This window comes from Staurois parvus, unplaced genomic scaffold (assembly GCF_062004578.1).
Source record: "Staurois parvus isolate SC_StPar_1 unplaced genomic scaffold, SC_StPar_1.0 ptg000917l, whole genome shotgun sequence".
Lineage (NCBI taxonomy): Eukaryota > Metazoa > Chordata > Amphibia > Anura > Ranidae > Staurois > Staurois parvus.
The window spans coordinates 1,185,257-1,210,705 of NW_028318713.1; the positions used below are offsets into that span (position 1 = coordinate 1,185,257).

The window sequence follows — 25,449 nt, forward strand, 5'->3', positions numbered from 1 at the left end:
AAGCCACAGTACACTGTGAAGACCGTGAAGCATGGTGGTGCAAGCATCATGATATGGGGATGTTTCTCATACTACGGTGTTGGGCCTATTTATCGCATACCAGGGATCATGGATCAGTTTGAATCCATCAGAATACTTGAAGAGGTCATGCTGCCTTATGCTGAAGAGGAAATGCCCTTGAAATGGGTGTTCCAACAAGACAACGACCCCAAAGACACCAGTAAACGTGCAACATCTTGGTTCCAGACCAACAAGATGGACGTTATGGAGTGGCCAGCCCAATCCCCGGATCTTCATCCAATAGAAAACTTGTGGGGTGACATCAAAAATGCCGTTTCTGAGGCAAAACCAAGAAATAGAGAAGAACTGTGGAATGTGGTCCAATCATCCTGGGCTGGAATACCTGATCACAGGGGCCAGAAGTTGGGTGACTCCAAGCAACACAGATGTACAGCAGTTCTCAGAAACAGTGCGACTACAACCAAATATTCATGAAGTCATTCAAAGGAAAGCAAAATCTTCAAACATTTCTCAGTTTATATAGTGAATGTTTGAGTTTGTAAAGAAGAATACAAACACTGCGATTTTTTTGAACCGTCTAATATTCACTTTTCTTCCATTTTTTTAGAGGAACAACACAAATTTGATGTATTTTTCTTCATGTTGTGATTTGGAATAGAATGTGTCGTGTTCCCAATGCATTTGTGTGGATGGAAATAAAAGCTATTAGAAGGATTTTCAGCTTTATTCACTTTTTCAACACACTGCTATTTTTTTGAACACAACTGTATATATATATATACACACGCGAACACATTTTATCTCTTCCATTATTTAGTCCTAATCTCCCGACATAAAATAGATTTTAGCACATTGAGATGAATGGGTCGGAAGGTGTGACATCGGAGGTGTTTCACTAATAGGAAATGACTTGATAGATAGAATGACACCCGCGCAGATGTCACTTAGAGGGACATCATAATCATTTCTTGCTGCCATCACAAAGGGTGTTTGGCAGATAGGCAAGGCTGAAAGGTTAAAGGTTTCATAAAGTAAACAATGATTGATGGGAATTAAATAAGGTTCTTCAGCCCCGTCCATTGACAACGCCTCTGCAAATAGTAAATAAGGAATTTCTGTAAAGAAGTGTCACTAAGGATCTTGCAGTGCCATGGCCAAACATAGATTAATGCTGACCTTTTGTCTTTTATCCTCCGAGATCGGAGTCCTTCCTCAGACTTGCATCCTGTATCATTTTGTTGACATGACGTAAAGCTAAATTCCAGGCAAACAGCTGAGCACATCCATTATATACATATGGGGGTGGTTTTTGCTACCAAAGGATTTGTATTTTTGTTAATCCAGTTCTGAGATTTGCACAGTTCTGCCACACAGCACAACCCTGCCTGGCAGTGCATTAGATCTGAGGCAGTTTTGACTAATTGCCATTCATTAAGGCCCCATTCACACCTGAAATGCGAAGCTCCAAAACGCTCAGGGAGAAGAAAAATCAATATTACTCTATGGAGATGGTTCCCATCTCCACTCCAAGTCGCCTGAAGCAGAACGCTTGAAGCTCAAAAGAGGTTTGGAGCTACTTTTGCACAGATTGATGTGTGTTTGGCACAGTTTTTGGGGGTGTTTTTCTGCTAAGGGGACAGGACAACTGCACTGCATCAAAGGGACGATGGACGGGGCAATGTACCACCAAATCTTGGGTGAGAACATTCTTCCCTCAGCCAGGGCATTGAAAATGGGTGGTGGATGGGTGTTCCAGCATGACAATGACCCAAAACACACGGCCAAGGCAACAAAGGAGCGGCTCAAGAAGAAGCACATTAAGGTCCTGGAGTGGCCTAGCCAGTCTCTAGACCTTCATCCGATAGAAAATCTGTGGAGGGAGCTGAAAGTTCGAGTTGTCAAACGTCAGCCACCAAACCTTAATGACTTGGAGAGGATCTGCCAAGAGGAGTGGGCCAAAATCCCTCCTGAGATGTGTGCGAACCTGGTGGCCAACTCCAGGAAACGTCTGACCTCTGTGATTGCCAATAAGGGATTTGCCACCAAGTACTAAGTCATGTTTTGTGAAGGGGATCAGATACTTATTTCCCTCATGAACATGCAGATCAGTCATCATTTGTTAGAAATGCATTTCTGGGGAATATTTTTGTGCCTATTCTGTCTCTCAGTGTTACAATACACCGAACATTCGATTTTTAGAGTAACATTGTTTGTAAACATTGATCAGATGGGAGGTAGAGAAATACAAAGTAACATTGTTTATAAACATCGATCAGACGGGAGATAGAGAGATACAAAGTAACATTGTTTATAAACATTGATCAGATGGTAGATAGAGACATACAAAGTAGCATTGTTTATAAACATTGATCAGACGGGAGATAGAGATACAAAGTAACATTGTTTATAAACATTGATCAGACGGGAGATAGAGAGATACAAAGTAACATTGTTTATAAACATTGATCAGACGGGACATAGAAAGATACAAAGTAACATTGTTTATAAACATTGATCAGACGGGAGATAGAGATACAAAGTAACATTGTTTATAAACATTGATCAGACGGGAGATAGAGAGATACAAAGTAACATTGTTTATAAACATTGATCAGACAGGAGATAGAGAGATACAAAGTAACATTGTTTATAAACATCGATCAGACGGGAGATAGAGAGATTCAAAGTAGCATTGTTTATAAACATCGATCAGACGGGAGATAGAGAGATACAAAGTAACATTGTTTATAAACATTGATCAGACGGGAGATAGAGAGATACAAAGTAACACTGTTTATAAACATTGATCAGATGGGAGATAGAGAGATACAAAGTAACATTGTTTATAAACATCGATCAGACGGGAGATAGAGAGATACAAAGTAACACTGTTTATAAACATTGATCAGATGGGAGATAGAGAGATACAAAGTAACATTGTTTATAAACATCGATCAGACGAGAGATAGAGAGATACAAAGTAACATTGTTTATAAAAATTGTTCAGTCAAAAAATAGAAAGATACAAAGTAGCATTGTTAATGTTAGAGGACCACCCAATTTTTCCACCCATTAATGCCCTCATACACTGGGTGACACCTACCTCTGTTTAGCGGCTACTGATCCCACAGAGTTCCAAGACGTGGCATGATAATGTGGCAATAACGTACCCATACACATGGTTTGTATGTATCCCTCACATGCTTTATGGGACAGGGAGTCCCTTGGAATGTGTGCCGATCAGTTCTTCTGCACTACTTCCAGCCCATCATCTACTAAGTAAAAATAATGAGAGGTTGCATGACCACGACTTCTAATTGATTTTGGACGTGCTTATAATGAGTGTTTTTATTATAGAACTGCAGATTAGGGATGAGCTTAAGTGTAGCTCTAGGTTGGGTCCAAACCCCTGGGTGTCCTAATTCGGAAGTCAGTTGTCAGTTCTGGGCCAGTGAGCTACGGGTGCTCCTAAATTCATTGACCTAATACGACCACATGGCCATATAAACCCAATGTTAGTGACCTATTAGGCCATGTGGCCATGTTAGGGTCAATGATGTCATCATCATCCCCGCCCTTTTGTGTATGTGGAGATGCAGACAGGGAATGTCCTGACTGCAGCTGCATTCTGGGTTTGGCTGAACCCGGTGGTGTATTTAATTTTGTGCTACCCTAGGCAACACAGAAATCACCGGCAGAGACAGCCTGACTCCGACCAACACCAGAACCCCCCCGAGAGAGCCTGACACCGATCAACACCAGACTCCCCCCCCCCCCCACCAAGAGAGCCTGACACTGACCAACAACACCCCTGCCCCATCCCCACCCAAGAGAGCCTTCCACTAACACCCCCGCCAAGAGCCTGACACCGACCAACTTCAGATCCCCCCCACCGAGAGAGCCTGACACCGACCAACAACACCCCTGCCCTATCCCCAGCCCCACCCAAGAGAGCCTTCCACTAACACCCCCCCCCCCCCCACTGAGAGAGCCTGACACCGACCAACATCAGACCCCCCCACCGAGAGAGCCTGACACCGACCATCAGACCCCCCCACCGAGAGAGTCTGACACTGACCAACAACACCCCTGCCCCATCCCAGCCCCACCCAAGAGAGCCTTCCACTAACACCCTAACCCCCAACCCTGCCGAGAGAGCCTGACATCAAGCAACATCAGACCCCCCCACCGAGAGAGCCTGACACTGACCAACAACACCCCTGCCCCAGCCCCATCCAAGAATCCAAGAGAGCCTTCCACTAACACCCCCCTTAGCAACAGAGGAAAGGACACTCACCTTCACAGCTCTAGACATCCCCAGGAACGACAGCCGGGCTCTGCATACACCATCAATCAGCCCTTCTTGGATCCCCATGCCGCATATGTCCCTTCTTCCCTCTAAAAAAATGCCGCCCTAGGCAAATGCCTTGTTTGCCCTGTGGTAAATATGCCCCTGGCTGAACCCCAACTCATCACTACTATAGGTGATAGTGGAGGGGGAAAAGGTGACCCTAGGTTGATAATAACATTTCAAGCCGGAGTTCCCAGTTTTGTTACCATTCAGATACCAAGTTTCTGCTGCATTCCATACACGAGGGTCTTGTGCAGCTACAACATTGATGAGGATGGCAGTTGCTCGCGCCTCTTCAGCTCCAGCTTGTGATCTCTTTAAGCTGTGATATTTTAAATTCACAGTGGCAATGGCTGGGGGGAACTCTCGGATGTCTTGGTCCCGGGCATGGCTTTGTATACAGCGCTAGCTGGCCTCAGGCGCTCACACTTCAGGGAGCGAATTCAGGGGACTGGAAATACCACTCGCTGTGTAGTGCAGAAATGCCGGCAGCTCACCCTCCGGGCGCCATTGTCCACATTGTCCAATCAAGTAGACCCACCGAGCTGTGCCAGCATAATATTGGATGAAGGCAATTATTAACACTATTGTAAAAAAAAAAAGAAAAAAGGAAAACTTTAACCATTTTAATGCCATTCCTGTTACATTTTCAGGACTGGAACTAGTTCTACAAAGGATGAATTTTAATTGAGAAAGCCGAGTAGTATGGAGGCAAAATCCCAATAAATCATCTTTATCGTTTCCAGAATTTGCACAAATTACTGATGCTCTATTTTTTTTTAGAGCTGAACTTCAGACAGATATAAAACCATACCTTTGTATTCATTAATACATTATTAAATGTGTTTTTTTTTATGCAAGCAGCATTAAGTACCTGAATTTGACTGGAAATCAGCCTCTTATTTATTTATTTATTTCAGGTACTTGTATAGCGCAGTCAATTTACGCAGCACTTTACATATATATTGTACATTCACATCAGTCCCTAACCCTCAAGGGGCGTACAATCTAAGGTCCCTAACTCACATTCATACATACACATACTAGGGCCAATTTAGACAGGAGCTAATTCACCTACTAACATGTCTATGGAGTGTAGGAGGAAACCGGAGTACCCGGAGAAAACCCACGCAGGCACAGGGAGAACATGCAAACTCCAGGCAGGTGTTGTCATGGTTAGGATTCAAACCAACGACCCTAGTACTGCCAGGCGGAAGTGCTAACCACTTAGCTACTGTGCTGCCCAGCTGCCTAGAGCCCCTTCCAGTCCTTATACAGCAGTGCTCAGATTGAGATAAGGAGAAGCAGCGTAAATAGCTAACCAGTTTATAAGCTGTCAGGGGCATGCTGACAGGAGGAGAGAGCAGAGTGATAGAGAGACAAGCTCATTATTGTGCTGCTTCTACTTTATTGCCCAGTCACAGGCTGGCAGTGGGTCCATAGCAGCCTGGGTTCAGAGGAAGCGGGTTGAATGATGCTGGCCATCGTTTCACCCACAAGGCTAAGGATGTTTTGTGGCAGAAAAGAAGTACTGCGGAGGACAGCTCTGGTTTGAAGGTGAGAGTTGCTTTTTTATTTTATTTTTAAATTTTATATTTTTTTAACTGCGCTGGAGTTCTGTTATGGTCATGTGCAGTAAAGGGTTCCCTTCCACTCACCGATACTCACTTTTCCCATGCTTCCCTGCTAAGTTTAATAAATGTGCAAGCGCTGGGTGGGCCAATGTCGAAGATTACACAGGGTTTACAGCCTTCACTCTTCCCCAAAGTGTTCAGGCCTAGTGATTGGCTGCTCAAGTATCTGCACTGCGTCTTGTGAGAAATGGTAGAAGGCCACATGCCTCCCATGCCCATAATTACTGGTTTCCAAAGGTTCCAAGAGATGAACAGAGCAGAAATTGTGAGTATAAGTGGAAGGAGTGGGGGTGACCTAAAAAGAGTACCTAGTAGGGTTTGGTTGGAAGTGACTCTGGATCTGAGGGACTTCTTAGGTATTGATACTCTGGATCTGAGGGACTTCTTTAGTTCTTGATAATGTGATCAGGATTGAATCTGAGGGAATTCTTAGGCCTTGATGATGTGGTTGAGAATGACTTTGGATCTCAGGGACTTGTTAGGTCTTGAAAATGTGGTTGGGAGTGACTCTGGATCTGAGAGACTTCTCAGGCTTTGATGATGTGGTCGGGAGTGACTCTGGATCTTAGGGACTTCTTATGTCTTGATAATTTGAAGAACTATAGGTTAAGTAGTACAGTAGTTAGACTGCTGCTAAACCAGAACTTCTAAGGTCTTGATTCTGTGGTTGGGAGCAGGGGCGGACTGACCATTTGGAAACTCGGGCACTGCCCAGTAGGGGGCCCCATGAGATGCCCCTGCTACCTTTTTCATAGGCTTTTTTGAGTTTGGGCAAGGACACAGGGGCCCCATGATCCCCTATTGAGGGCCCAGGGTCAGTAGGAGGCCCCATGAGATGCCCCTGGTACCTTTTTTCATAGGCTTTTTTGAGTTTGGGCAAGGACACAGGGGCCCCATGATCCCCTATTGCCCGGGGGCCCCGTGAGTTGTCAGTCCGCCCCTGATTGGGAGTGACACTGGAAGGACTACTTAGATCTTCAAGATATGGTTGGGAGTGGTTCTGGATCTGAGGGACTTCTTAGGCCTGGATGATATGGTAGGGATTGACTCTGGATCTGAGGAACTCTGTGTTTGTGAGCGACTCTGGAATGACTTCTTAGATCTTGATGATGTGGTTGGGAGAGAATCTGGATCTGAGGGACTTGTTAGGTCTTGGAGATGTGGTTGGGAGTGACTCTGGATCTGAGAGACTTCTTAGGCCTTGATAATGTGGTCAGGAGTGACTCTGGATCTTAGGGACTTCTTAGGTCTTGATGATGTGGAGAATTATAGGTTAAGTAGTACAGTAGTTAGACTGCTCCTAGACCAGGATTACCCTTGACTCTTGGAGAGACCTTGGACTTGAAGTGTAGAAAAAAAGAAAAGCCAAAGAAAGAATGAATCAATGAGAGGGTTAGGTGCAAATTACTGTCTTTTATTATACCTGTAAAATACATATATATTTTACCCCTGAAATGTGGTGCTTTCAGCTTCTAGTATCAGAAGCAGAGAGTTGTACCATGGTAGGCATCCGCAAATGGAGATGTTTGGATGTAGAATGATGTCATTAATTGGCAAACTAATTAGCTGGCAGTGCAGCCTCCCAAAGCACACTGGATTAATGTTTGTGCAATATCCTTTAGGCAAAATCCAAATTTCTAGCTTATAATAAAAGACATTCAATTGCCTTTAATTGCCTCATCGATTCATCCTTTTTGAAGCTCCTTTCCTTGCAGCTATCAAGAGCACCTGTCACCCTGGATGGTCCACAATTAGTAAAGGTCCTGGTGTTGGTGGCCTTTAGGTTCCGGGACCTAGATCTTCTGTAAAACTGACTTTATTTTACACCCAATCACAGGCTCACATGTGCACACAAAATTGGAAAACACACCTTCATATGCATCAAACTCTTGCTGTGACTAGTTTGTTGCCAAAACCCCAAAGCAGAGAGGGGTAAAACACATCATCTCACACAGACCCGGATCTAGGGGTTGCTGGGGAGGGCTGTGCCCCCCCCAAGTCTCTGAGAGTACATTCACTGATCCATGAGCCAGTCTAATGGTGACAATTGATGTAAGCTGCCACTCTGCTGGGGACAGTTAATGTTAGGGGGCACTTTGATGGAAGCATTTTATGTAAGGGGGGCACTCTGATGGGGATAAATGATGTAAGAAGGTACTTTAATGGGAACAATTGATCTAAGGGGGCACTATAATGGGGACAGTTGATGTAAGGGGGCACTCTGATGGGAACAGTTGATGTTAGGGGGCACTATGGTGGGAATACATGATGTAAAGGTACACTTTGATTGGAACAATTGATATAAAGGGGCTTTCTGATGGGAGCATTTTATGTAAGGGTGCACTCGGATGGGAACAGTTGATGTAAGGGGGCACTCTGGTGGGAATACATGATGTACAGGGACAATCTGATTGGAACAATTGATATAAGGGGGCTTTCTGATGGGGGCATTTGATGTAAGGGGGCACTCTGATGGGAACATTTGATGTAAGGGGGCACTATGATGGGAACAGTTGATGTAAGGGGGCACTATGATGGGAACAGTTGATGTAAGGGGGCACTCTGATGGGGATAAATGATGTAAGAAGGTACTCTAATGGGAACAGTTGATCTAAGGGGGCACTATGATAGGAACAGTTGATGTAAGGGGGCACTCTGATGAGAACAGTTGATGTAAGGGGGCACTCTAATGAGAACAGTTGATGTAAGGGGGCACTCTAATGAGAACAGTTGATGTAAGGGGGCACTCTGATGAGAACAGTTGATGTAGGAGGGCACTCTAATGAGAACAGTTGATGTAAGGGGGCACTATAATGAGAACAGTTGATGTAAGGGGGCACTCTGATGAGAACAGTTGATGTAAGGGGGCACTCTGATGAGAACAGTTGATGTAAGGGGGCACTCTGATGAGAACAGTTGATGTAGGAGGGCACTCTAATGAGAACAGTTGATGTAAGGGGGCACTATAATGAGAACAGTTGATGTAAGGGGGCACTCTGATGAGAACAGTTGATGTAGGAGGGCACTCTAATGAGAACAGTTGATGTAAGGGGGCACTATAATGAGAACAGTTGATGTAAGGGGGCACTCTGATGAGAACAGTTGATGTAAGGGGGCACTCTGATGAGAACAGTTGATGTAGGAGGGCACTCTAATGAGAACAGTTGATGTAAGGGGGCACTCTGATGAGAACAGTTGATGTAAGGGGGCACTCTGATGAGAACAGTTGATGTAGGAGGGCACTCTGATGCAATACATGATGTATGAAAGGCACTCTTATATGAACAATTAATGTAAGAAGGCACTCTGATGGGGGCAATTGATGTAAGGAGGTAGGGACCATGAAATAAAAGGGGAGTCTGATAGGGACACCTGACATGAGGGGGCACAGGTTCTTTTTTTACATCCTATTCTAATGACAGCCCGATGCATACTAGTTTTCCCTGTTCAATCCTGCATTCCCTCTGTACTACCAGCCAGACATTACTTCTGGGTCATGACTCGTGGTCAGGGGCAGACTGACAATTCATGGGGCCCCCGGGCAATGGGGGATCATGGGGCCCCTGTGTCCTTGCCCAAACTCAAAAAAGCCTATGAAAAAGGTACCAGGGGCATCTCATACTGAACCCGGGCCCTCGGGCATTGCCCGAGTTTCCAAATGGTCAGTCCACCCCTGCTCGTGGTACAGAAGCATGCCATGTAAACAAGTGAATACTGGTTCCCTGCATCTGGGACAGACTATCAGAGACTCAAGTACAGTGTTGACAGTAAGCCCTTTAATTTTTTTACTGCACCCCCAGATCACTTCGGCTAGATCTAGCCCTGATCTCACCTCCTTTGCCTTGGGTTCCTTTGCACCTTACCAGAGCAAGAGACAGAGAGAAACAAACTGCTACATTGTGCTGAGTGCAGGAGGAAAAAAAAAAAAAAACCTAAAGCCCTCTGACCAATCCCTCCATCCACAAATGAATGAAATCCCCCATGGTCAGGAAGGGGTTATGGCTCTGCACAGGGGCGGACTGACCATTTGAAAACTCAGGCACTGCCCGAGGGCCCGGGGTCAGTAGGGGGCCCCATGAGATGCCCCTGGTAACTTTTTCATAGGCTTTTTTGAGTTTGGGCAAGGACACAGGGGCCCCATGATCCTCTATTGCCCGGGGGCCCCATGAGTTGTCAGTCCGCCCCTGGCTCTGCATTCCTTTATCAAGCCCCTCTTGCAGAAAACAGAGAGGAAAGAGCTTGTTGACTAGCCATTCCCCCCCCCCCCCCAGTAACATGATGAATAGTTGAAGGCCTGATTGAAAATTCTAATCACAGCTGTTCAGTCCTTTAGCTCAGCAGCCGTGACAGCGGACTCACTCCTGCTCATTTGCCTCCATGGTGTCTCCGCTCTGCACGGGGCCCTCACCAGCACACAATGCATGATGGACTGGCTGCGTGGACCGCTCTCTGCTCACCACCTGCAACCTGCTTGTCTTTCAGGGTTTTCCCGGCGCTGCGTGAGATCACCATGAGCCAGAGGAGAAAGTAGTGCAGTACTGGAGCCCTCTGTTCGCTGATACTCTCACCTCCCAGGAAAAATGGTGCATTATGGGAAATGTAAGTAACTCACCTCCCCTCTCCTATTCCTTCATCTTGCAATCAGAGAAGTAAAAAAAAAAAAAAAAAAAAAAGCAGCAATCCTGATTTTTTTTCTCATTTGTGTCAATAAATGTCCTCTGAAGGCGTGGAATGTCATCTGAGCGATGAAACTGGGTCATCTCTGTAGGAAAGAAATCTGCAGAGTGGCTTTGGCCAGTTTAGCATTTGTAATTAAAAAAAAAAAAGTTGGGTTCCGATTGGTCGCTTTGACTTACTTGATTAGACCTCCAAGCACTTTAGGCATCTAAACTAACCTCCTAACATAAGCAAACCAAAAAAAAAAATTTGACTTTGTCATGAATTTTGATTAGCAGATTCGTTGGATTCAACCCAGTGTGGGCCATTTGGAATGTTTAAAGCGTTACTAAACCCCCAGCAGTACAATCAGTCTGTATATGCGGTAAAGCATGCTTGTTATACTCACTGTGGAACCTAAGGGGTTAATCCTCTGCATTGTGTAAAAATGCTGTTTGATCCTGTCTTTTCTGTTCCGCCCCTGATTTTACTGTCCCCAATCCATCTGCTGATAGTACAGAGCTGTAGGAGTCACTCTGCACATGCTCAGTTTGGTGTGTATTGCTAGTGAGTTTTTTTTTTTTCTTGGGAGGGTGCATGTGATCAGCACAGGGCCAATCAGTGCTGTCCAGACAGAGGGTCAGGGGTTGTGTAGTCTCATAGGACAGTTAGAGGAGAATGAAAACTCCTCGTACAAGATTAACCAGTGCTCAGCTGGACACTGATACAGTAGAAGCCACAAGATTGCTATATACTGCTGATGAGAAAAGGGATTTAGCAGTTTATATTTACTAAAATAATTGCATTTCCATGTTGTGTGTACCATCAGAGACTAGATATAGTGAATGCAGGGTCCGGGGAGAGCGGATATAGTGAATGCGGGGTCCGGGGAGAACGGATATAGTGAATGCGGGGTCCGGGGAGAGCAGATATAGTGAATGCGGGGTCCGGGGAGAGCAGATATAGTGAATGCGGGGTCCGGGGAGAGCGGATATAGTGAATGCGGGGTCCGGGGAGAGCGGATATAGTGAATGCGGGGTCCGGGGAGAGCGGATATAGTGAATGCGGGGTCCGGGGAGAGCGGATATAGTGAATGCGGGGTCCGGGGAGAGCGGATATAGTGAATGCGGGGTCCGGGGAGAACGGATATAGTGAATGCGGGGTCCGGGGAGAGCGGATATAGTGAATGCGGGGTCCGGGGAGAGCAGATATAGTGAATGCGGGGTCCGGGGAGAGCGGATATAGTGAATGCAGGGTCCGGGGAGACCGGATATAGTGAATGCGGGGTCCGGAGAGAGCGGATATAGTGAATGCGGGGTCCGGGGAGAGCAGATATAGTGAATGCAGGGTCCGGGGAGACCGGATATAGTGAATGCAGGATCCGGGGAGAGCGGATATAGTGAATGCAGGGTCCGGGGAGACCGGATATAGTGAATGCGGGGTCCGGGGAGAGCGGATATAGTGAATGCGGGGTCCGGGGAGAGCGGATATAGTGAATGCGGGGTCCGGGGAGAGCGGATATAGTGAATGCGGGGTCCGGGGAGAGCGGATATAGTGAATGCGGGGTCCGGGGAGAGCGGATATAGTGAATGCGGGGTCCGGGGAGAGCGGATATAGTGAATGCGGGGTCCGGGGAGAGCGGATATAGTGAATGCGGGGTCCGGGGAGAGCGGATATAGTGAATGCGGGGTCCGGGGAGAGCGGATATAGTGAATGCGGGGTCCGGGGAGAGCGGATATAGTGAATGCGGGGTCCGGGGAGAGCGGATATAGTGAATGCGGGGTCCGGGGAGAGCGGATATAGTGAATGCAGGGTCCGGGGAGACCGGATATAGTGAATGCAGGGTCTGGGGAGAGCAGATATAGTGAATGCAGGGTCTTGGGTGTAGTAACACTTTAAGGGCCCATTTACAAGTGCCAACACACATTGGTGCATGACAACACGCCTGCCTAACACTACAAAAATGCAGTTCTATCCTGATGCCTAAATATAAGGGGGTCCTGATTTCTGGCCAAAGCATCTACTCGGTTAGTCGACCCCTTAGCAATCTCTTGAGGGACCTGGGGATCATTCCTAGAATGCGGGCTTCCTGACACCTCTGCTCAGCAAGTGGTGGGAATCCTGTGGGGGTGTCTCTTTATTATTGATTGCTTGAGGGTGTAGGGGATTCCCCACCTCCTGTGATGTCAGTGTCCTAATAATAAGGGGTTATATTTCCTGAATATGGTGATAATGGTATCGGGAATTGTATATGGTAATTCCTTGTGCCTTTCACCTTTCAAGACTATGCATGAGTAATCCCCACTGAAGTGTGGTGTGAAAATAAGAGACCACTGGGGGGTCCAAAGAATCCCTTAACTAGTTCACTACATCCTAACCACATTGTAAGTCACTAGTGGAACAAATCTGATCCTCATTAAAAATGACTTTTTCTGTGGGGTCCTCATGCTTCTAAAATGTGATAGCTGAACCAATCTGCACCCAAAATGCTGTAAGAACTTTTCCTGCTTTCATATGTGATGTTGTGAAAAGTTAAGGAGGAAGATGCAACATTTTCAGAGCATCAAATCCTGGTCTGAAGATTAACTGAGCTGCTGTTTTAGGGGAAAGAGGTATAAATGTAACTGGTTATATTTAGTGGTATCAACACATTCCTATTTGAACTTTCTTTCTCTCTTTTCCTTCCTTCCTTTCCCTCCTTGTTATTTCCCTTTTTCTTTTCTTTCCTTTCCTTCCTTTCCTTAATTGTTATTTCCCTACTTCTTTCCTTGTGTCATTCCCTGCCTAATTCTTTCTTTCTTTTCCTTCCTTTCCCTTCTTGTTATTTCCCTACTTCTTTCCTTTCCTTTCTTGTTATTTCCCTACTTCTTTCCTTGTGTCATTCCCTGCCTAATTCTTTCGTTCTTTCTTTCTTTCTTTCTATAAAAAAAAGTAAGAAAGAAAAAAAGTTCAAATAGGAATTCGTTGATACCACTAAATATAACCAGTTACAGTTCTCTTTCCCCTAAAACAGCAGCTCAGTTAATCTTCAGACCAGGAATGTTGCATCTTCCTCCTTAACTTTTCACAACATCACATATCAGAGCAGGAAAAGTTCTTACAGCATTTTGGGTGCAGATTGGTTCAGCTAACACATTTGTAAATTCCTCTACAAGTTGCTGTCTGTTAGAAGCATGAGAACCCCACAGACAAATTAATTTTTAATGAGGATCAGATTTGTTCCGCAAGTGACTTGCAATATGGTTAGGATGTAGTGAAGTAGTTAAGGGATTCTTTGGACCCCCCAGTGGTCTCTTATTTTCACACCACACTTCAGTGGGGATTACTCATGCATAGTCTTGAAAGGTGAAAGGCACAAGGAATTACCATATACAATTCCCCATACCATTATCACCATATTCAGGAAATATTATTATTAGGACACTGACATCACAGGAGGTGGGGAATCCCCTACACCCTCAAGCAAACAATAATAAAGGAACGCCCCCACAGGATTCCCACCACTTGCTGAGCAGAGGTGTCAGGAAGCCCGCATTCTAGGAATGATCCCCAGGTCCCTCAAGAGATTGCTAAGGGGTCGACTAACCGAGTAGATGCTTTGGCCAGAAATCAGGACCCCCTTATATATAGGCATCAGGATAGAACTGCATTTTTGTAGTGTTAGGCAGGCGTGTTGTCATGCACCAATGTGTGTTGGCTTTGTGCTTTGATGTGCATTTTTAGAATTTAGAGTTTAGAGCAGGGGCGGACTGACAACTCATGGGGCCCCCGGGCAATAGGGGATCATGGGGCCTCTGTGTCCTTGCCCAAACTCAAAAAAGCCTATGAAAAAGGTACCAGGGGAATCTCATGGGGCCCCCCTACTGACCCCGGGCCCTTGGGCAGTGCCCGAGTTTCCAAATGGTCAGTCCACCCCTGGTTTTAAGTGAATAGAGTTGACAGCCATTGACCAAGGCTTTAACCATTTCCAACGCATCAAAACGTATGTTATATGCACTGCCACTGACTTATTTTGACCTCCCAGCTTACTAAAACCCAGAGAAAAAACAGCAATGTTGTGCGTTTACAACACTGAAACTATCTTTATTATAGGCCAGGGGTAGGCAACCTGAGAGCCGCAGGACCACAAGTTCTATCATTTCTCTGCAAGTCATAGCTGTAACTGTCAGTTTTGTAATCTTTGCAATGCCTCATGGGAAATGTAGTTCCACAACAGCTAGAGAGCCGCAGGTTGCCTACCCCTGTTATAGGGGAACCATGATGCATGCATTTTAGTGCATTGAACCATGTAAATGCTGTAAATGGGCCCTTAAACTAGACCACTGGGAATCTGGTGCAGCTGTGCATGGTAGCCAATCAGATTTGAAATTCAGCTTGTTCAATAAAGCTTTGGAAATAAGTCCTGTAAGCTAATTGGTTTGCACAGCTGCACCAGGTTTTGCACTCTCCAGTTGTAGTAAATACCCCCCATTGTATTTTAATAAGCAGTAAGCAGGGGCGGACTGACCATTTGGAAACTCAAGCACTGCCCGAGGGCCTGGGGTCATTAGGAGGCCCCATGAGATGCCCCTGGTACCTTTTTCATAGGCTTTTTTGAGTTTGGGTAAGGACACAGGGGCCCCATGATCCTCTATTGCCCGGGGGCCCCATGAGTTGTCAGTCCGCCCCTGGCAGTAAGTAGATGGCAATCATGTAAAGCATGGCTCATATTTCATTCTCACCCTCCCTCTGAATGGCTTCTCCCAAGGGTCCAATAAGAAAGAGATAGTCTGAAAGTAAACAGCTTCTACAGTGCTTTCTCCTTAGAACATTTTTTATGTAAATATTTTTTAAATATGTAAAAATAAGAAAAAAAAATATAAAACATGAAACGTTTAAATAAAATGAAAGCAACAACCATTACATTTCAGTATGAAGCATGTTTTTATTGATTTTACTTAAAATGGGGAATGGTTAACCCCTATCAGTTCTATTTTTTGTTCCTGCGTCCCATTGGGTAGGTTTCCCTGGGAGAGAGGAAGAGGAAATAAGAAGACATTTCTTCAGATGATTAAGAAACGCCACTTAGATGGTTGTCACCAGAACAGGTGTCTCCAGTGGAGGATTTACCTTCAGTTCCTGTACTGGTAACGGCTGTCAAAGTTTGGATTTCATGTTCTAGCCAATCAGTTAGGGTCGCACTTGCAAGGATGCTAATTTGGTGGGTAATATTGCTGCACAAATGAAAGAGAAAAACATGGCAGGTAATGCAGGTTATGGTCTCAACAACATTTCTATAACTTTCTATCTGTGACAATGGTTACCAGGACTGCTCACCAACATTTCAGTCCCGTTCAGGCCTACCCAGTGACCAGAGGGTCTCACCCAGACCCCACCCACTTATCGGTGCGGCCCACCCAAACCTAATTATGAGAGGGTCAGCCACCCACTTGCAGACCCTGATCACCTTAACCACTGGCCTACCGGGCACTTATACCCCCTTCTTTACCAGCCCAATTTTCAGCTTTCAGTGCTGTTGCACTTTGAATGACAATTGCGTGGTCATGCAAGATTGTACCCATATGAAATTTTTATAATTTTTTTCTCACAAATGGAGCTTTCTTTTGGTGGTATTTAATCACCGCTGGGCACTTTACTTGCGCTATAAACAAAAAAAGTGCAAAAAATTTGAAGAAAAAAAAAGTTTCTTTGTTTCTATTATAAAATTTTTCAAACAGGTAATTTTTCTCCTTCACTGATGTGCATTGATGAGGCAGCACTGATGGGCACTGATAGGCGGCACTGATGGACACTGATAGGCAGCACTAATGAAGTGGCACGGATAGGCGGCACTGATATGCAACACTAATAGGCGGCACTGATGATGGAGACTGATAGACAGCACTGATAAGTGGCACTGACTGGCATCACTGCTGGGCACTGACTGGCGGCACTGCTGGGCACTGACTGGTGACACTGACTGGCAGCACTGCTGGGCTGCACTGATGGGCACTGGTGGGTGGCACTGATGGGCACTGGTGGGTGGCACTGATGGGCACAGGTGGGTGGCACTGATGGGTGGCACAGGTGGGTGCACTGGTGGGTAGCACAGGTGGGTGCACTGCTGGGCACAGATGGGAGGAGCTAGTGGGCACACTGCTGGGCACAGGTGGGAGGAGCTAGTGGGCGCACTGCTGGGCACAGGTGGGCGGAACTTGTGGGTGGCACTGCTGGGCACCGATCATCAGGGCACTGATCATCAGTCCCCTGATGATCGGTGCCGATCCCTGTTCTAACAACTGCCGGTTCTCGGCAGTACCTTCCTCACGATCTGACAGCATGAGGAAAGTGCAGCCGAGAACCGGCAATTGCATTTCCCGCTGATCAGCGTGTCATTGGACACAGCTGATCACGTGGTAAAAGGCCGCTGTGATTGGCCTTTTACCACATCACGTGATTAGCTGTGTCCGTAGGACACAGCGATCATGATGATCGCCCGGGTGCGCGCCCCCGAGGGCGCGCAGGAGGGCGCGTTCTGGGAGGACGTCATATGACGCCCGCCCAGAACTGGCCAGCCGCAGTGTAGCCATCATTCAGCTATCTGCGGTCGGCAAGTAGTTAATGAACACAAAACTGAGTTAATTGAAATGCACAGTAACTCAGGTAAGAGTGCTACTGTGATTCCGGGACCTCGCCCAGGACATCACACCGTTGGGCTGAGGTCCAAGATATGGGATTGTCCTGGCAAATTAGGTGGCAAGTATGCTAATACAGAGGGTGATAAAGGCTTCCAAAAACCCTCCCCCTTCAAAATTTTAAAAAAGTTCTGGCTCTTGATCAGGGGCAGACTGACCATTTGGAAACTCGGGCACTGCCCGAGGGCCCGGGGTCAGTAGGGGGCCCCATGAGATGCCCCTGCTACCTTTTTCATAGGCTTTTTTGAGTTTGGCCAAGGACACAGGGGCCCCATGATCCCCTATTACCCGGGGGCCCCATGAGTTGTCAGTCCGCCCCTGCTCTTGATACATTTTAACTAAACATTGGATGTGAGCACATCCTCGGCCATTCACCTATATCATATTTTAGTAGATGGCTTTCTTAGAAATAAGTAATCTAGACATGTGCCAGCTATACCGGGACTGTAACGGAACCGACCCCAGACTGCACTTGGGTACTTCCGTTAGGATACCGCTTCCCTGTCCGAACACCGACAACAGACACCACAGCAGACCATACAAGACTAGAGAACACCAGTCTTGAAGTAAATTAGGAAGTAGACTCATTTATTTTAACACAGATACAAGATGTATACACTCAAGGAGACAATACCCCCTCCCTGCATAATGACACAGGGCGGGGCAATCTACATTTAGTAAGGAGAGACACACCAACAGACAGTCCCATCAGGAGGGAGGGCTGCTGGAGACACCCCACCTCCCCCCACCAAGCCAATACCCATAAACACATACATCCCATAATAGTTTGCTCCCAAGCAGGGGCGGACTGACCATTTGGAAACTCGGGCACTGCCCGAGGGCCCGGGGTAAGTAGGGGGCCCCATGAGATGCCCCTGGAACCTTTTTGATTTGCTTTTTTGACACAGGGGACACAGGGGCAAAGACACAGGGGCCCCATAATCCCCTATTGCCCGGGGGCCCCATGATTTGTCAGTCCACCCCTGCTCCCAAGCAAGACACACAATAGAACAATGGGATGCAACCACATGACAGTGGCTAAATGGGGCAGCACAGTGGCTAAATAGTTAGCACTTGCACCTGGCAGAACTAGGGTCGCTGGTTCAAATCCCGACCATGGCACCACCTGCCTGGAGTTTGCATGTGCTCCCTGTGCCTGCGTGGGTTTCCTCCCGCTCTCCAAGGACCTGCTGGTAGGTTAATTGGCTCCTGTCTAAATTGGCCCTAATCTGTGTATGTATGAATGTGAGTTAGGGACCTTAGATTGTACGCCCCTTGAGGGTTAGGGACTGATGTGAATGTATAATATATACGTAAAGCGCTGTGTAAATTGACTGCGCTGTATAAGTACCTGAAATAAATAAATAACACCAAACAATCAACAACCCCCCACCCCAATATTAAGACAGATCACCCTGTATCCCTAACAGGCACAGGGTGACTTACACATAATAGGGATATGGGGAGCTGAGACAGGGGTCTCCCCACCTCTCCAAAGTGAGCTGGGTTCCATGGCCCCCCCCACCCAAAGTGACTCCCGTCACAGGGACGTATAGTTCCTCAACGTCTGGAACGCTGATGGATGATGGAGCCAAAAATTAGACAAAAAATGTTGCAGACATTTCATCCCAGGATAATCTATTTGGCAAATGTCTGTTCTGATTTTGCCACAGAGTCTAGAAGCAATTTTTTAACCTAATAAAATGGAAACATTGGAATTGACAAGCGATACAGTCCATTTAGCTTGCCGAGTCTGCCAATTTCACCTAATTACTTTGATGGCATGCCGGCGCTTGTTACACAGGAGTCCTGAGAGCAGCTTAATTTCTGAAAATTCTAAATGCTCATTTCATTCTGCGACTGTGCTTTTGGTCACGAGAACAATTATTACTTCTTAGCTCCGCTTGGGATTTGGGTGGCGGGATATAGACAGGAGACATCTCTGTCAAATGTAACTTGAAGGTTTGCGGCAGTTTCATCCTTGTGACCTGGATCCTCAGCCAGGGTTGGGGTAAGGAGGGGGACAGCCACCTAAACTTCGGAGGTTGTACAAAGCAAACGTGGAGGGGGCACCTGGGTATTTTCACATTAGATGCTAAAGGACTTTGTACCCAGAGGCGTCCCTAGGGTTGGTGCAGGTACAGGGTGATCTGTCCTAATATTGGATTTGAACCAGCGACCCTAGTTCTGCCAGGTGGAAGTGCTAACCATTTAGCCACTGTGCTGCCCCATTTAGCCACTGTCATGTGGTTGCATCCCATTGTTCTATTGTGTGTCTTGCTTGGGAGCAGAGGTGGACTGACAACTCATGGGGCAATAGGGGATCATGGGGCCCCTGTGTCCTTGCCCACACTCAAAGCACACCCAAAAAAAGCCTATAAAAAAGGTACCAGGGGCATTTCATGGGGCCCCCTACTGACCCCGGGCCCTCGAGCAGTGCCGGAGTGCTCGAATGGTCAGTCTGCTCCTGGGTTGGTGTCACCTGTTGCGGTAACACGTTCCTCCAGAGAGGAAGGAGCGGTGCCGGTGTAGCGGTAAAATGAGTATCCCGTGAAGATATGTATCCCCTGAAGCAACTGCGCATGGGGTAGAAATGTCAATTGCATTGACTGAAGACACTGCTGAAAACAGTGCTGGTACAAACAGTGGCGTCCCCAGCGGGGCGGGGTGCGGCCCACACCGGGTGACACCATTGCAGGAGGTGCAGGAGCAGGATGCCAGCTCTGTGAAGCTTCTGGTCAGTTATTGGGGTGATCCCGGATTCCCGGCACAGGGACAGCTGCCCCCGGTGTAGCGGTAAAATGAGTATCCCGTGAAGATATGTACCCCCTGAAGCAACTGCGCATGTGCTGGTTTCAGGCCGAAGAAGCCGATCTCCGACTTTAGCACAGATCTGCCACAGTTAACCCCTTACAAGCTGATCCCGCGGATCACTATGGGTTGCAAGATCAGTTAACCCCGTATAGGTTTAACCCAAACAAAAAATACATTATTATTAACCACTTCCCGACCGGCTGTTGCATATAAACGGCTGGACGGTGGCACTGCACGGTCGGGTGGCCGTTTATAAACGGCCTCCCCGCACCCTGCTTGTGCGCGCTCCTTGGGAGCGCGCAGCACCGCGATCCGGTGCCCGCTGTGTCCTCCGGACACAGTGAAACACCGATCGTCGGATGGGACCTTTGTACCAGGTCCCGATCAGGTGATCACTGATTGGCCAATCAGTGATCACATGCAAAGTAGTAAGCAAGATGTCACTTGTGACATCATTGCTTACTACGTGTGAAATCTGTGAATGATCACAGAGGTCACATGGTACAGGGCTATTCACAACAGCCTTGTACCATGTGACAAGCTGTGACCAATCACAGCTCACACAGTACTTCTCAATGAGTGCAAGAATGCAGACAGAGAGAAAGAGAAATGATTGCTTTTACATCCTATATGGGTGTAAAAGCAATCAGTGTAAAAAAAAAAAAAAAAATCTTCATCACCCCCCACAAGTAGTACAGTGTCACCATGGTGACACTGTACTGCTAGGGTGACAGTATGTAAAAAAAATATTAAAATAAAAAATAATATAAAAAAAATAAAATAAAAATGTAAAAAAAAAAATGTTTAAAAATGATACTTTTTGGTTATAAACTAATTTGGATTCTTTTTTTTTTTTATTAAAAAGATAACGGAATAAATTTTGGCCAAGATTTATGATGAAATATTATTTATTTGCAAAATTTTATTTAAAAAAACACTTTTTTTTCAAAGTTTTTGGACTTTTTCATTTACATAGCAAAAAAAATTAAAATCCCAGCGGTGAATAAATACCACCAAAATAAAGCTTTATCTGTCTCAAAAAAATGGTAAAAAATTCATTTGGGTACAGTGTTGCATGACCGCGCAATTGTCATTCAAAGTGTGATAGCGCTGAAAGCTGAAAATTGCCCTGGACAGGAAGGGGCTGAAAGTGTCCGGACTGGAAGTGGTTAATAATAATAATAATAATAATAAAAACTAAAGCTGATAAAAAAAACTAAAAAAAGAAAAACCTGGCAACAAATGATGCAACAGATGATATTTATCTCTATTGGCTAATAAAAAAAATGCCAAAGTTCGAAAACACCTAAAAACACTGTATCAAAAAGCGCAAAAAAGCGCGCAAAAACAAATCATATTATTCCCAGTTATAACAGAACCGCAGATCGGATTGTGATCCATTCTCTATGCATGAATTCATACAGCGGGGAGATGGCGGCCATCCTCCAACCTCAGCTCCAGCGGAGTGAATGATTCATGTCATTATCAAGCCGCAGTTAATTAAAATTTAAAGAACTTTCTGTATACAAGTAACTCAGAGGGAGAGAAAGACTTAAAGAGGAGGATTCTGGGAGCTCTGCATGGGGTCCTCCGAAATTGGGAATCTGATGGATTATAAAAGGGTCCTTGCTCACAGTTAATGTATAAAACTTTTAAAACTTTATAAACTTTCTTGTCATTTTTGGATGTCGGGGGGGAAGGGTTAGAGCCTCTGCCTGGTGATCTCACTGTCCTCTCTGGGGAGATCCACCCTCTTTATTAGCCCAGGTCACCATTATCCTTGGGAGGAACAGTGACGGGAAATCCAAAATGTGACAGTTGTTCCAAGATCGGGCATAGAGGGGAAATCTTCACCTGTCCCGGTGACAACCACGTGGGGATTTGCTCTTGCTTCCGGTTGTGTCTCCAGGACAGGAAGTCAAGAGAAATTGGGGCCCCCCGGGCAATAGGGGATCATGGGGCCCCTCTGTCCTTGCCCAAACTCAAAAAAGCCTATGAAAACGGTACCAGGGGTATCTCATGGGGCCCACCACTGACCCCGGGCCCTCGGGCAGTGCCTGAGTTTCCAAATGGTCAGTCCGCCCCTGGTTTCAACCAACTCCCACTCTATCCGAAATACCAATTTACGATGAGTGTGGAATAGTAGGGACCAACATTTCCATCACAGCTCATTTTCTGACAGATTGATGTTTTTAGAACATTTGTTGCACCGATGTCAGAGACATATGTGTACACTGAACGGAATGTCCCGTAATCTTTGTAAGAGATGAATGCCCGTGTCTTCTGTTCCATCTAGTGGCCAGAATGCGGTAGAGTTTTCTGAAGCACCTCAATGAGAAAACTATACTGCATTTGGCCAGTAGATGGAGCTGAAGATGAAGATGTTAATCTCTAAAGAATTACGGGACATTTTGTTCAGTATATATATATATATACACACAGTATATAGTCAGCACTGTAAATAACAGCCAATACTGGAAATCATTTCCTCTTAGGCTGCATTCACACCCGGGCGTCCTGCTTTTTCAGGCATTCTGTCGCACGTTTCTATGCGCATGCTTTGCATGTTTTTGTACAGCGTTTTTTAGCTTTGGTGTTTTTTTAATAGCCAATATGGAAATATCATCAGTTTCATCCTTTGTTTCTAGGTTTTTAAGCTTTTTTTAGCTTTTCCATCAGTTTTTATTTAATTTTTAATTATTATTTATTATTATTATTTTTATTTAATTTTTTTTGTTAGGGTAAGGGGTTAATACTTTATTTATTGTCTTATTATTATTTATTCATTTATTTTTTGTTAGGGTTAGGGTGTTCATTCATTTATTTATTATTGCTAATAATAATAGTAATAATAATAATAATAATAATAATTATTATTATTATTGATAATAAAACCAACACTAATAATACTTTTAAAAATAATAATTGTTATTGTTATTATTATTATTATTATTATACAGGATTTATGGCGCCAACAGTTTGCTCAGCGCTTTACAATATACAGGGAGAAAACACAGCAACAATACAGTTCAATACAAGAGGGATAGGAGGGCCCTGATCCTAGGAGCTTACAATCTAAGAGGGAGGGGCTAGTGGTACAAATGGTAGTAACTGTGGGGGATGGACTGGTAGGAGGAATAGAAGATTCCATTATTAGCTGAGGGCAGGATAGGCTTCCCTGAAGAGAGAGGTTTTCAGAGATCGCCCAAAAGTGAGCAGAGTAGGCGATAGTCTGATAAATTGGGGTAGGGAGTTCCAGAGGATGGAGGAAGCTCTGGAGAAGTCCTGGAGACGAGCATTGGAGGAGGAGACAAGGGAGCTAGAGAGCAGGAGGTCGTGAGAGGAGCGGAGAGGATGGTTTGGGTGATATTTGGAGACAAGATTGGTGATGTAATTTGGGGCAGATTTATAAATTACTATTATTGTTATTAATAATAATATTACTTTAAAAAATAATAATTGCTATTATTATTATTAATAATAATAATATTTTTTGTTTTTTGGGGTTAGGGGCTTAAGGTTAGGGATTAATTATTATTTATTTATTTATTGCATTTTATTTATTTATTTTATTTGTTTATTTTTATTTATTTGTATACTTTTTTTTGTTATTTAACATTTTTAAATTATTCATTTATTATTATTTTTTAAAACAATTTGTTATATGTCAATATATTTGAGAGGAATATTTTTTAAAATATATTTCAAAAATATATTTGTCTTCCATATGGGAATGTACTTGCAGATTCACAAGGTGAATAGCTCCTCCCATATTTTTCTGAGTGCACTGTGTAAGCACATACAAACACTCAATGTTCCGGAGATCTCCTTTAATACCATAGAGAGGTGCGTCCAGGGGCAGGCTGACCATTTGGAAAATCGGGCACTGCTTGAGGGCCCGGGGTCAGTAGGGGGCCCCATGAGATGCCCCTGGCACCTTTTTCATAGGCTTTTTTGAGTTTGGGCAAGGACACAGGGGCCCCATGATCCCCTATTGCCCCTAGTGCGTCTCTTCTCAAAGCTATGGAAGGCCATGATACTCGGAGGCCGCCCCTCCCCCCCCATAGACTTGTATTGATCTTGCTCTAACACACTCTGGAGTGGAGTTCCTTGGCTGGATTTATAAGCTGTTATTTCCGCAGCAAAACAGTAATTATTTGCACGTTTCTGCCGCCCGTCAATTCTCTCCTCAATAGCCGGGATTATTAAAACACTAATACATTCTGTTGTGAAGTGTGTCATTACCAGCCGCTCCACATTCTGCCGCAGAGACGGCAAATCTTGTTTGAGTTTTGTTAAAAAAAAAAAAAAAAAAAAGGTATTTTGTTAAGGAAAATAAACAGCTATTAAGCTGCAGCCAGAGAGGAAAAGAACGGCCGCCATGGGGCTGATTCCATAAAGATGATGAATAGGAGCCGTGAATGGCGTTGCAGATATACGCGACCCACTAACCTGTCTAGCGGAAGGTACTTTGATGTTCAACCCATACAGAGCAGTCCCAGTCTACCATTCATGTCCATCCATCATGTGCTGATCAGTGCTGGGACAAGGTCATCTAGTTCCCAGGGTGAAGATGCCAAACTGCGCCCCCCCCTCTCCCCCTCCCCCCCCACAATACATTCAGCACTAATCTGCACATTGACCCCCCCCAAGTATAAATTCCCTCTTCAAGCCAAAATTCTCCCAAATAAAAATGCAAACATTCTTGGTCCTCCCAGTACAAATCTTTGCCCCCTACATCCCTCCTCCCAGCAAAAATCCCCTATTCCCCTCTCCAATTAACCCTCCTAGCGCCCCCCCCCCCCACACACACACATACACACAAAAATCACCCCTCCTGACACCCCCACACCCAATTCCACTCTCCCAGCACAAATCCATCCCTCCAATCACCCCCCAAAAAAGAAAATAATCTCCCCTCCTAGAGCACAAATCCCCCCCCCATAAAAAAAAATCACCACTTCTAGCACAAATTTTCTTCCCTCCATACCCCCACTCCCAGCACAAATCCTCCCCCCCCCCCCGAATCCCCCCACCTAGCACAAATCCTCCCCTCAAATCCCCACTCCCAGCACAAATATTTCTCCCAAATCCCCCTTCCTACCACACATCCCCCCCAAAATCATCCCTCCTAGCACAAATCCTCCCCCCAAATCCCCTCTCCCAGCACAATTCTTTCCCCCAAATCCCCCTTCCTAATGCACATCCCCCCCCCAAATCCTCCCTCCTAGCACAAGTTATCCCCCTGAATCCCCCCTCTCAGCACAAATCTTTCCCCCAAACCCTCCTTCCTACCACA

At 45.5% G+C, this 25,449-nt stretch overlaps 1 protein-coding gene across 8 annotated transcripts in view; it reads left to right on the top strand.

Moving 5' to 3' along the window:
* DAB1 (DAB adaptor protein 1) overlaps positions 1 to 25,449 on the top strand; it is a 1,130,661-nt gene that overhangs the window by 683,856 nt on the left and 421,356 nt on the right. For all 8 annotated transcript variants that reach the window (XM_089656556.1, XM_089656558.1, XM_089656557.1 and 5 more), the window contains exon 4: positions 10,489 to 10,605. The gene's annotated coding sequence lies outside the window, so the exon portion shown is untranslated. The remainder of the gene's footprint in view (positions 1 to 10,488; positions 10,606 to 25,449) is intronic.